The sequence below is a fragment of the Coregonus clupeaformis genome, unplaced genomic scaffold, assembly GCF_020615455.1.
Source record: "Coregonus clupeaformis isolate EN_2021a unplaced genomic scaffold, ASM2061545v1 scaf0653, whole genome shotgun sequence".
Classification (NCBI taxonomy): domain Eukaryota; kingdom Metazoa; phylum Chordata; class Actinopteri; order Salmoniformes; family Salmonidae; genus Coregonus; species Coregonus clupeaformis.
Genome location: NW_025534108.1, coordinates 42379 through 54217, shown reverse-complemented (window position 1 = coordinate 54217; position 11839 = coordinate 42379).

Sequence of the window (11839 nt, the reverse complement as noted above, 5' to 3'; positions counted from 1 at the left end):
ACTGGACAAAGACACACACACACACTGGACACACACAGACACACACACACACACGCACATACACACACCGGACACACACACACACTGGACACACACACACACTGGACCCACACACACACACACACTGGACCCACACACACACACACACATGAACCCACACACACACACACAGGACCCACACACACACACACTGGACACACACACACACACTGGACCCACACACACACACACACACACACACACACACACACACACACATACACACACACACACACACAGTCTTTATATAACTTAGTCCAAGTGGTGGTCAGAATGTTTGTCTTAACTAGCCTGATAACTCCAACATGTCTGATATGAACATTGACACAAACCCTATACATACTTGAGTTTCTCCAGTCTGCAGTTTGGATCCTCCAGTCCAGCAGAGAGCAGTCTGACTCTGAGTCTCCTGGGTGATTGTAGCTCAGATCCAGCTCTCAGGTGTGAGGGTTTGACTTCAGAGCTGAGACCAGAGAATCACAGCCTTCCTCTGTGACTAGACAGCCTGACAGCCTGCAAAGAGTCAAATCATGTTAAAACCACACTGCTATTCTTTGGTGGTGAAAACAGTGGCAGTATATTTTTTTCTACATATTAAGATACATTAATTTATGAATAGATATGGCAGGCTTCAGGACACTGATGTATCATTATTAGATATTATCATAATATTGCTTGTAGAGAGAAACATGTATTGTACAATTATTTGAGTAGACTGACCAGAGCAGTTTAAAAAAGCAGTATCAGTCAAAAGACAGACAGTGAGGTATCAGATTTAGATTGTATTGAGTATACAGTCCACACCATATCTATTTTTGTCACACTCTGGCTCCGGGACTTGTATTTGAGCCAGGGTGTATTCGTTTTGTTGGTTATAGGGTGTGTTCATTTGGGTTGTGTTCTTGTGTAGTCATGTGACTCCCAATCGGAGGTAACGAGTGTCAGCTGTCGGCTCGTTATCTCTGATTGGGAGCCATATTTAGTCTGTGTGTTTTCACCTTGTGTTTGTGGGTTTTGTTCCTGTACAGTCATTGTCACTGTGGACTTCTCGTATCGTCATTTGTTTTGTGGTTTTCGTGTTGCACTTTAATTAAATAAAGTCATGTTCGCTCAACGCGCTTTGGTCCACTCCCTCATTAGACGATCGTGACAGAAAAACCCACCAAATCAGGACCAAGCAGCGTGTCCAGGAATCGGCAGCCTGGAAGTGGGAGCAGCGGCGTCAGCAGGATCAACAGTGGACAGGCGAGAGGCAACCCCAAAACATTTTTAGGGGGGGGCACACGGCAGGGACGACGGGGCTGACGGAGGCAGAGAAGGGGCGGATTCAGAAGGCCACCAGGTTACGGGGGCCACTGGTCAAGGCAGGGAAGGTTGGTGTTGAGGCACGGCGAGAGAGTACTGGGGTGTGTAACCAGTCCGGTCCGGCCCGTTCCAGATCCCAGAGGTAGAGCCAGTGGTGTGTGTCCCCAGTACGGTGTGGACTGTTCCGGCCCCTCGCACCAAGTGTACGGTGCGCGTCGCCAGCCCGGCTCGGCCTGTTCCTGTTCCTCGCACCAAGAGTACGGTGCGCGTCGCCAGCCCAGCCCGGCCTGTTCCTGCTCCACGCACTACGCCTGTGGTGTGTGTCACCAGCCCGGCCCGGCCTGTTCCTGCTCCACGCACGAAGCCTACGGGGTGCGTCGCCAGCCCAGCCCGGCCTGTTCCTGCTCCACGCACTACGCCTGTGGTGTGCGTCACCAGCCCAGCCCGGCCTGTTCCTGCTCCACGCACGAAGCCTACGGGGTGCGTCGCCAGCCCAGCCCGGCCGAGTTCCTGCTCCACGCACCAGGCCCACGGTGTGCGTCGCCAGCCCAGCCCGGCCGTTTCCTGCTCCACGCACCAAACCTACGGTGTGCGTCGGCCTGGTCCAGCCCGTTCCTGCTACTCGCACCAAGCCAAGGGTGCGAAGTTGACAGCCTGGTCCAGCTCGTTCCTGCTACTCGCACCAAGCCAAGGGTGCGAGTTGACAGCCTGGTCCAGCTCGTTCCTGCTACTCGCACCAAGCCAAGGGTGCGAAGTTGACAGCCTGGTCCAGCCCGTTCCTGTTACTCGCACCAAGCCAAGTGCACGAGTCAGTCGGCCTGGTCCAGCCCGCTCCTGCTACGTCCGGTCCAGCTCCAGCCAGCGGGGCCAGACCGGACCAGGGGCGCTATGGGGGTTTGTTGGAGGGTGGTGGGCAAGCCCGGGCCGGAGCCGCCGCCGAGGAGGAATGCCCACCCAGCCCTCCCCTGTGTTGCTTGTATTTAGGCGCGGTCGCAGTCCGCGCCTTTAGGGGGTACTGTCACACTCTGGCTCCGGGACTTGTATTTGAGCCAGGGTGTATTCGTTTGTTGGTTATAGGGTGTGATCATTTGGGTTGTGTTCTTGTGTAGTCATGTGACTCCCAATCGGAGGTAACGAGTGTCAGCTGTCGGCTCGTTATCTCTGATTGGGAGCCATATTTAGTCTGTGTGTTTTCACCTTGTGTTTGTGGGTTTTTGTTCCTGTACAGTCATTGTCACTGTGGACTTCTCGTATCGTCATTTGTTTTGTGGTTTTCGTGTTGCACTTAAATTAAATAAAGTCATGTTCGCTCAACGCGCTTGCGCTTTGGTCCACTCCCTCATTAGACGATCGTGACAATTTTGACAGTGAAGCTAACATTTTAAATGTGGCTCTATGCTCATTTTGGATTTGAGATCAAATGCTTCATATGAGGTGACAGTATATAATGTCACCTTTTATTTGAGGGTATTTTAATACATATCTGTTTCAACATTTAGAAATGAAAGCACTTTTATGTATCTAGTCCCCCCATTTGAAGAAGTCATAAGTATTCTGACCAATTCACTCATAGTGTATTAAAGTAGTCAAAAGTTGAGTATTTGGTCCAAACTTGTTGGTTGCATTTGCAGTTTGTTTTGGTTGTGTTTTGGGTTATGTTTTGCCCAATAGTAACTGAATGGTGGATGATGTCTGGAGTAATTTTCTGTCTAAGTGAGTAGATAACATGTTTCTAAACATTACTAAATTAATCCTGATGATGCCATGATTAAGAAAAATAATGAATTAATTATTAATAATAATTAGTGAGAGAGTTACAGAGGCTACAACAAAACATGCTAACCTCTCACCATTACCAATAACAGAGGGGATATTTATTTGTATTTTTGTCATTTAGCAGAAGCTCTTATCCAGAGCGACTTACAGGAGCAATTAGGGTTAAGTGCCTTCCTCAAGGGCACATCAACAGATTTTTCACCTAGTCGGCTCTGGGATTAGAACCAGCAACCTTTCGGTTACTGGCACAATGCTCTTACCCACTAAGCTACCTGCCGCCCGGGTATGATCCTTGTGCCTCTGTAACTTTCTCATTCATCATCATTCACGATTCATTCATGATTATTCATAATCATGGTAGCATCCACATGAATGTAGAAGTGTTCAGAAACATCTTCCATTCTTACTGACAATACAAGTGAAGTGACTCCAAAATGACAGGACATTATTCACCATTCAGTTTCTATTGGGAAAAACATAATCCAAAACACAACCAAGACAAACTGCAAATGTATTCAACAAGTTTGTAGAATCACAAGCTTGATATAATCACTGCAGGCAAAGAATATTGAACCAAATACTAAACGTATGACTACTTTAATACAATATAAGTGAATATGTCCAAATTATTACAACTTTTTCAAATGGGAGAACTAGATACATAAAGTGCTTTCATTTCTAAACAGTAAAACAGATATGTATGAAAAACCTAAAATAAAAGGTGACATTCTGTACTGTTGCCTAATATGAAACATTATATCTCAAATCCAAAATGCTGGAGCATAGCACCAAATTTAAAACTGTAAGCTTCACTGTCCAAACACATATGGTGTGGACTATGTGTGCCTGGTAAACACATGTGGATCTGGTGAACAGTTATCACTTGTTTACCAACTACAGGAATACTGACCTCAGAGTCTCCAGTTTACAGTGGGGATTCCCCAGTCCAGCAGAGAGCAGCTTCACTCCTGAATCCTTCAGGTCATTGTTACTCAGATCCAGCTCTCTCAGGTGTGAGGGGTTTGACTTCAGAGCTGAGACCAGAGAAGCACAGCCTTCCTCTGTGACTAGACAGCATGACAGCCTGCAAAGAGTCAAATCATATTAAAACCACACTGCTATTCTTTGGTGGTCAAAATAGTGGCAGTATTTTTTTTCCTGACACCTGACATATATATATATATATCATTATTAGAAAAAATCATAATATTGTGTGTAGAGAGACAAATGTATAGTACAAATATTTGAGTTGACTGACCAGAGCAGTTTAAAAAGCAGTTTCAGTCAAAAGACAGACAGTGAGGTATCAGATTTACCGTATTTTCCGCACTATAAGGCGCACCGGAGTATAAGCCACAGCAGCTAAATTGAATGATATTGAATGATGTGTCCATATATAACCGCACTGGACTATAAGCCGCAGGTGTTTTAATGGTTAATTACCATATGTAAGGGTTCGTGCACAGAGGGGATTGTCGGTGTCACGATCGTCTAACAGAGTGGACCAAGGCGCAGCGTTGCGAGTGAACATATTATTTAATGGTGAATACACGAAACAAAACAACAAACGATAACGTGACAGTCAACGGTCTAACACAAACCAACTCGAACAAAATCCCACAACCCTAAAGAAAAACAGACAGATTAAATATGGCTCCCAATCAGAGATAACGAGCCGACAGCTGACACTCGTTACCTCCGATTGGGAGTCACTTGACCAAACATAGAACTAGAACACCTAGACACTAAACACAGTACATAAACACACGGAAATCTACACACCCTGACTCAACATAAACAGTCCCGGAGCCAGAGTGTGACAGTCGGGAAAGCGATGGCTGCTTGAGGAAGCTCCCATTTATTAACATTTCAACAAACAAGTTGCATATTTGCATAACGTATTCCAGCAAAATTAGTTAATAGCGTCACAATCATTTAACCACTTAACTTTGGTTATTTTTGAAAAACCTTGAAAAAGTGTGCACATCTTTGAATATTTATCTACATTATAGCCTACAGTAGTACCATAACAAAAAACAAAGTTTACAGCGCTTGACTGAGGCAATATCAATGGCTAAATTAAATGTGTTTTTTTTTAAGTGCAAAATAAAGTGCCTGTAACACGACAGTAAGCGCGTAAACCTAAAGTTGCAGCAACACGGCTGCTTAAAATATACGGTAATCAGCCTACCAGAAAAGTCATTAATCCTCATCTTCATCTTTTAGGCTAAGGTGCAGTACACGGCTGTAACCAGAAAAGTCAAGTCATTAATCCTCATCTCCGTCTTCTTCCTGCGTTACTAAAACCACCAAAGTCCTCATCTTCAGTGTCGGAAACTTGAACAGGCTCAGGGTGGCTTCGTCAGCCACTCTCCTCTCTCCTTCGTTGACGCTCTCAAAACCAACGAACTCCTCTTCGTCACTGTCGGAATCGAACAGCCTCTGAAGGGCCTCAGCTGTGGAGGCGTCCTCCTCTTCATCACGCAGCAGTCCAGCCTTTCGGAACCCGTTAATGATCGTGGGATGTTTTGACACTCCTCCACGCTATCAGGATCCACTCTCAAACTTGAGCGAAAGTTGCTTTTCGCATGCGACCAGTTTTGGTGAATGATTTATCGGCGCTAGTCATCCACACCTCCCACTGAACGCGTAGTGCCACTTTGAACTCACGATTGACACTGATGTCGAGTGGCTGCAGATGCTTCGTTGTGCCCCCAGGAATCACAGATGGAATGGAGTTTGTGCTCTTGATGGCTGCTTTCACATAATCCGTTATATGGGCCCTCATGCTGTCCAAAACGAGCAAAGCTTTTTTGGGGCGAAAGAATCCTCCAGGGCGCTTGACGTAGCACTCATTCAGCCATTCATTCAGCCATTCATTCAGCCATTCATTCAGCCACTCATTCAGCCATTCATTCATTACGCTTTCCATCATCCACCCTTTCTTGTTGACTTTAAACAAGATGCCATTCAATATTTTCTATTTTCATTTCGGTGGCGACTGTTTCAGCTTTCAGTCGGATCTGCACGGTGGAAACACCTCGGCCGTCTGCTCTCTGTGTGTTCACCCAATCTTCAAGAAAGTCTTCAAGTTCGGGCCATCTGCTTTTATTACATCTGAAAGCTTTTTTTGACTTTTTGCATTGAGACAGTTCTTCCCGCTGGCGTCTGTCACGGTCGCCTATGAAGTAGGACCAAAGCGCAGCGTTGGGAGTGAACATAATGACTTTAATGTTTAAACACACGAGAATACAAAACAAAAACACGATCCGTGAAGTCCTCAGTTACACTGACTGAAACATAGAACAAAAACCCACAACCCTAAGGTGAACACTGACAGTTTAAATATGGCTCCCAATCAGAGATAACGAGCCGACAGCTGACACTCGTTACCACTGATTGGGAGTCACACGACTAGACAAGGAAACACAACCAAATACAACACAACCAATACCAAACACAACCAAATGAACACACCCTATACCAAACACAACCAAATGAACACACCCTGGCTCAAAATACACAGTCCCGGAGCCAGAGCGTGACAGTACCCCCCCCTAAAGGTGCGGGACTCCGACCGCGCCTACACCCCAAATAGGGGAGGGCTGGGTGGGTTTTGCTCCTCGGAGGCGGCTCCGGCTCTGGCTCCGGGCTTGACCACCATCCTACATCCATCCCCCGTAATGGCCCGGTCCGATCCAACCCAGCTGGCTGGATCCGGACTGATGACGCGCACCCCTAGCTTGGCGCGTGAGGCAGGGACGGACCGGACCTGGCTGACAATACGCATCCTCGGCTTGGTACGTGGAGCAGGCGGACCTCTTCAGGCTGACGACTCGCCTCCCTGGCTTGGTGCGCGTAGCAGGAACAGGCGAACCAGGTTGACGACTCGCGCCCCCTTGGTTTGGTGCAGTAGCCGGAACGAGCTGACCCAGGTTGACGACTCGCACCCTTAGCCTGGTGCGAGTGGCAGGAACAGTCGGGTTGGGCCGGCGACGCACACCGTAGTTTTGATGCGTGGAGCAGGAACCGGCCGGGCCGGGCTGGCGACGCACCCCCTTTGGCTTGGTGCGTAGAGCAGGGACAGGCCGGGCTGGGCTGGCGACGCGCACCATTGGCTTGGTACGGGGAGCAGGGACGGGCCGGACAGGGCGCACCACAGACTTGGTGCGGGGAGCAGGAACAGGTCGAGCTGGGCTAGCGACGCACACCGTTGGCTTGGTGTGGGGAGCAGGCACGGGCCGGACAGGGCCGACGAAACGCACCACAGACTTGGTGCAGGGAGCAGGAATAGACCGAGTTGGGCTGGCGACGCGCACCACAGGCTCCATGCGAGGAACAGGAACAGACAGGACCGCACTGAGGACACACACCCCTGGCCCTACACGGGGATCAGGAACGGGCCGGACCGGACTGGTAACACACCCCAGTACCCTTTGCCGTGCCTCCACACCTTCCTTCCCCTTCGTGACCAGTGGCCCCCTTAACCTGGCGGCCCTATCTGCCAACCTCTTGCACTCCTCCAACCCGTACTCCTGCTGCCCCGACGTCGTGAGCCCCCCCCCTAAAAATGTTCTGGGGGTCTCTCCTCCCCGTGGACCAGGCCTCTATAGTCCTTTCCCAACCTTCGCTCTTCTGTCTCCACCACTCGTCATCCAACTCCTGGAAACGCTGCTTGGTCTCGTTGTGGTGGGTTTTTCTGTCATGGTCGCCTATGAAGTAGGACCAAAGCGCAGCGTTGGGAGTGAACATAATGACTTTAATGTTTAAACACACAAGAATACAAAACAAAAACACGATCCGTGAAGTCCTCAGTTACACTGACTGAAACATAGAACAAAACCCACAACCCTAAGGTGAACACTGACAGTTTAAATATGGCTCTCAATCAGAGATAACGAGCCGACAGCTGACACTCGTTACCACTGATTGGGAGTCACACGACTAGACAAGGAAACACAACCAAATACAACACAACCAATACCAAACACAACCAAATGAACACACCCTATACCAAACACAACCAAATGAACACACCCTGGCTCAAAATACACAGTCCCGGAGCCAGAGCGTGACAGCGTCTCCAACGTCTCACCATTGACTCATTGATGCCAAGGCTACGTGCAGCAGCTCTATTTCCTTCTTTAACAGCCATATTGACTGCCTTTAACTTAAAAGCTGCATCATATGCATTTCTACGTTGTTTTCCATAATGAGGGTTTGTGCATGAAAACTTCCTTTGCACAAACTGTCTCGCTTCTCGTAATGTCTGTCTGTCTTGCTCTCGTTCTGTCTCTCGTTCTGTCTCTCGTACCACTCTCGGTTCCACTTTTACTTTTGCGCGCTACCTGTCTCACTCTTTTCCGGCCTCCAGCTTTTCCTGCTGGAGTCCGCCGCTACAAGGTGGGGGCGCGGACCGGTCATAGAGCCCATAGAGTTAAAGTTGGTGGACTGTAACCTGTAAAATCCATAGATTTAGGAGGTCTTCTAGTGGCCGTTAGCTGTAAAAATCCATAGATTAGCCGCACCGTTATATAAGCCGCAGGGGTCGAAAAATTTGAAAAAGGCGCGGCTTATAGTCCGAAAAATTACGGTAGATTGTATTGAGTATACAGTCCACACCATATCTATTTTGACAGTGAAGCTAACATTTTAAATGTGGCTCTATACTCCAGCATTTTGGATTTGAGATCAAATGTTTCATATGAGGTGACAGTATATAATGTCACCTTTTATTTGAGGGTATTTGAATACATATCTGTTTCACCATTTAGAAATGAAAGCACTTTATGTATCTAGTCCCCCACTTTTGAAGAAGTCATAAGTATTTTGATAAATTCACTCATAGTGTATTAAAGTAGTCAAAAGTTTAGTATTTGGTCCCAAACTCATTGGTTGCATTTGCAGTTTGTTTTGGTTGTGTTTTGGGTTATGTTTTGCCTGAAAGTAACTGAATGGTGGATGATGACTGGAGTAATTTTCTGTCTAAGTGAGTAGATAACATGTTTCTAAACACTACTAAATGAATCCTGATGATGCCATGATTAATAAAAATCATGAATGAATCATGAATAATAATGAGTGAGAAAGTTACAGAGGCTACAACAAAACATGATAACCTCTCACCATTACCAATAACAGAGGGGGTATGATCCTTGTTCCTCTGTAACTTTCTCATTCATCATCATTCACCATTCATTCATGATTATTTATAATCATAGTAGCATCCACATGAATGTAGAAGTGTTCAGAAACATCTTCTATTCTTACTGACAATACAAGTGAAGTGACTCCAAAATGACAGGACATTATTCACCATTCAGTTTCTATTGGGAAAAACATAATCCAAAACACAACCAAGTCAAACTGCAAATGTATTCAACAAGTTTGTAGAATCACAAGCTTGATGTAATCACTGCAGGTAAGGAATATGGGACCAAATACTAAACTTATGACTACTTTAATACAATATAAGTGAATATGTCCAAATTATTACGACTTTTTCAAATGGGAGAACTAGACACATAAAGTGCTTTCATTTCCAAACAGTAACACAGGTATGTATGAAAATATCCTCAAATAAAAGGTGACATTATATACTGTTGCCTAATATGAAGCATTTTATCTCAAATCAAAATGCTGGAGCATAGCACCAAATGTTAAACTGTAAGCTTCACTGTCCAAACACATATGGTGTGGACTATGTGTGCCTGGTAAACACATGTGGATCTGGTGAACAGTTATCACTTGTTGACCAACTACAGGAATACTGACCTCAGAGTCTCCAGTTTACAGTGGGGATTCCCCAGTCCAGCAGAGAGCAGCTTCACTCCTGAATCCTTCAGGTCATTGTTACTCAGATCCAGCTCTCTCAGGTGTGAGGGGTTTGACTTCAGATCTGAGACCAGAGAAGCACAGCCTTCCTCTGTGACTAGACAGCCTGACAGCCTGCAAAGAGTCAAATCATATTAAAACCACACTGCTATTCTTTGGTGGTGAAAATAGTGGCAGTATATTTTTTCTACATTTGCAGATACATCAGTGTCCTGAAACCTGCCATATCTATTCATAAATTAATGTATAATTATTAGAAATGATCATAATATTGCTTGTAGAGAGAAACATGTATAGTACAAATATTTGAGTAGACTGACCAGACCAGTTTTAAAAGCAGTATCAGTCAAAAGACAGACAGTGAGGTATCAGATTTAGATTCTATTGAGTATACAGTCCACACCATATCTATTTTGACAGTGAAGCTAACATTTTAAATTTGGCTCTATACTCCAGCATTTTGGATTTGAGATCAAATGTTTCATATGAGGTGACAGTATATAATGTCACCTTTTATTTGAGGGTATTTTCATACATATCTGTTTCACCATTTAGAAATTAAAGCACTTTTTTTCTGTGAGTAGATAACATGTTTCTAAACACTACTGAATTAATCCTGATGATGCTATGATTAAGAATAATCATGAATGAATCATGAATAATAATGAGTGAGAAAGTTACAGAGGCTACAACAAAACATGCTAACCTCTCACCATTACCAATAACAGAGGGGGTATGATCCTTGTTCCTCTGTAACTTTCTCATTCATCATCATTCACGATTCATTCATGATTATTCATAATCATGGTAGCATCCACATGAATGTAGAAGTGTTCAGAAACATCTTCTATTCTTACTGACAATACAAGTGAAGTGACTCCAAAAATGACAGGATATTATTCACCATTCAGTTTCTATTAGGAAAAACATCATCCAAAACACAACCAAAACAAACTGCAAATGTATTCAACACGTTTGTAGAATCACAAGCTTGATGTAATCACTGCAGGTAAGGAATATGGGACCAAATACTAAACTTATGACTACTTTAATACAATATAAGTGAATATGTCCAAATTATTAAGAGTTTTTCAAATGGGAGAACTAGATACATAAAGTGCTTTCATTTCTAAACAGTAACACAGATATGTATGAAAATATCCTCAAATAAAAGGTGACATTCTGTACTGTTGCCTAATATGAAACATTATATCTCAAATCCAAAATGCTGGAGCATAGCACCAAATTTAAAACTGTAAGCTTCACTGTCCAAACGCATATGGTGTGGACTATGTGTGCCTGGTAAACACATGTGGATCTGGTGAACAGTTATCACTTGTTGACCAACTACAGGAATACTGACCTCAGAGTCTCCAGTTTACAGTGGGGATTCCCCAGTCCAGCAGAGAGCAGCTTCACTCCTGAATCCTTCAGGTCATTGTTACTCAGATCCAGCTCTCAGGTGTGAGGGGTTTGACTTCAGAGCTGAGACCAGAGAAGCACAGCCTTTCTCTGTGACTCCACAGCCTGACAGCCTGCAAAGAGATCATCATGATTTCACAAACTGTTAATTTAACACCAGTAGTGTAGAAGGACAATGGCAGATGCATTTGGTTTATTCTCTTAAACAACATATCGATTCATCTTCCGTCTCCTAGAATTGTATGGTCATATTGTTATACTAATGTGAACACCAATGCACTGATTCAGTACGTTTTTCTATTTAATATTATATATTATATACATATTATAATACATATATTTCTCTAAACTGAATATTTCTTCCTGATGATTAGTACTTAAATGTCATTGTATGTACTCACAGAGCAGCTCTGGAGGCTTTGACCACTGGCAGCAGCCTCAGAAGACCTTTCTCTGATCTGGA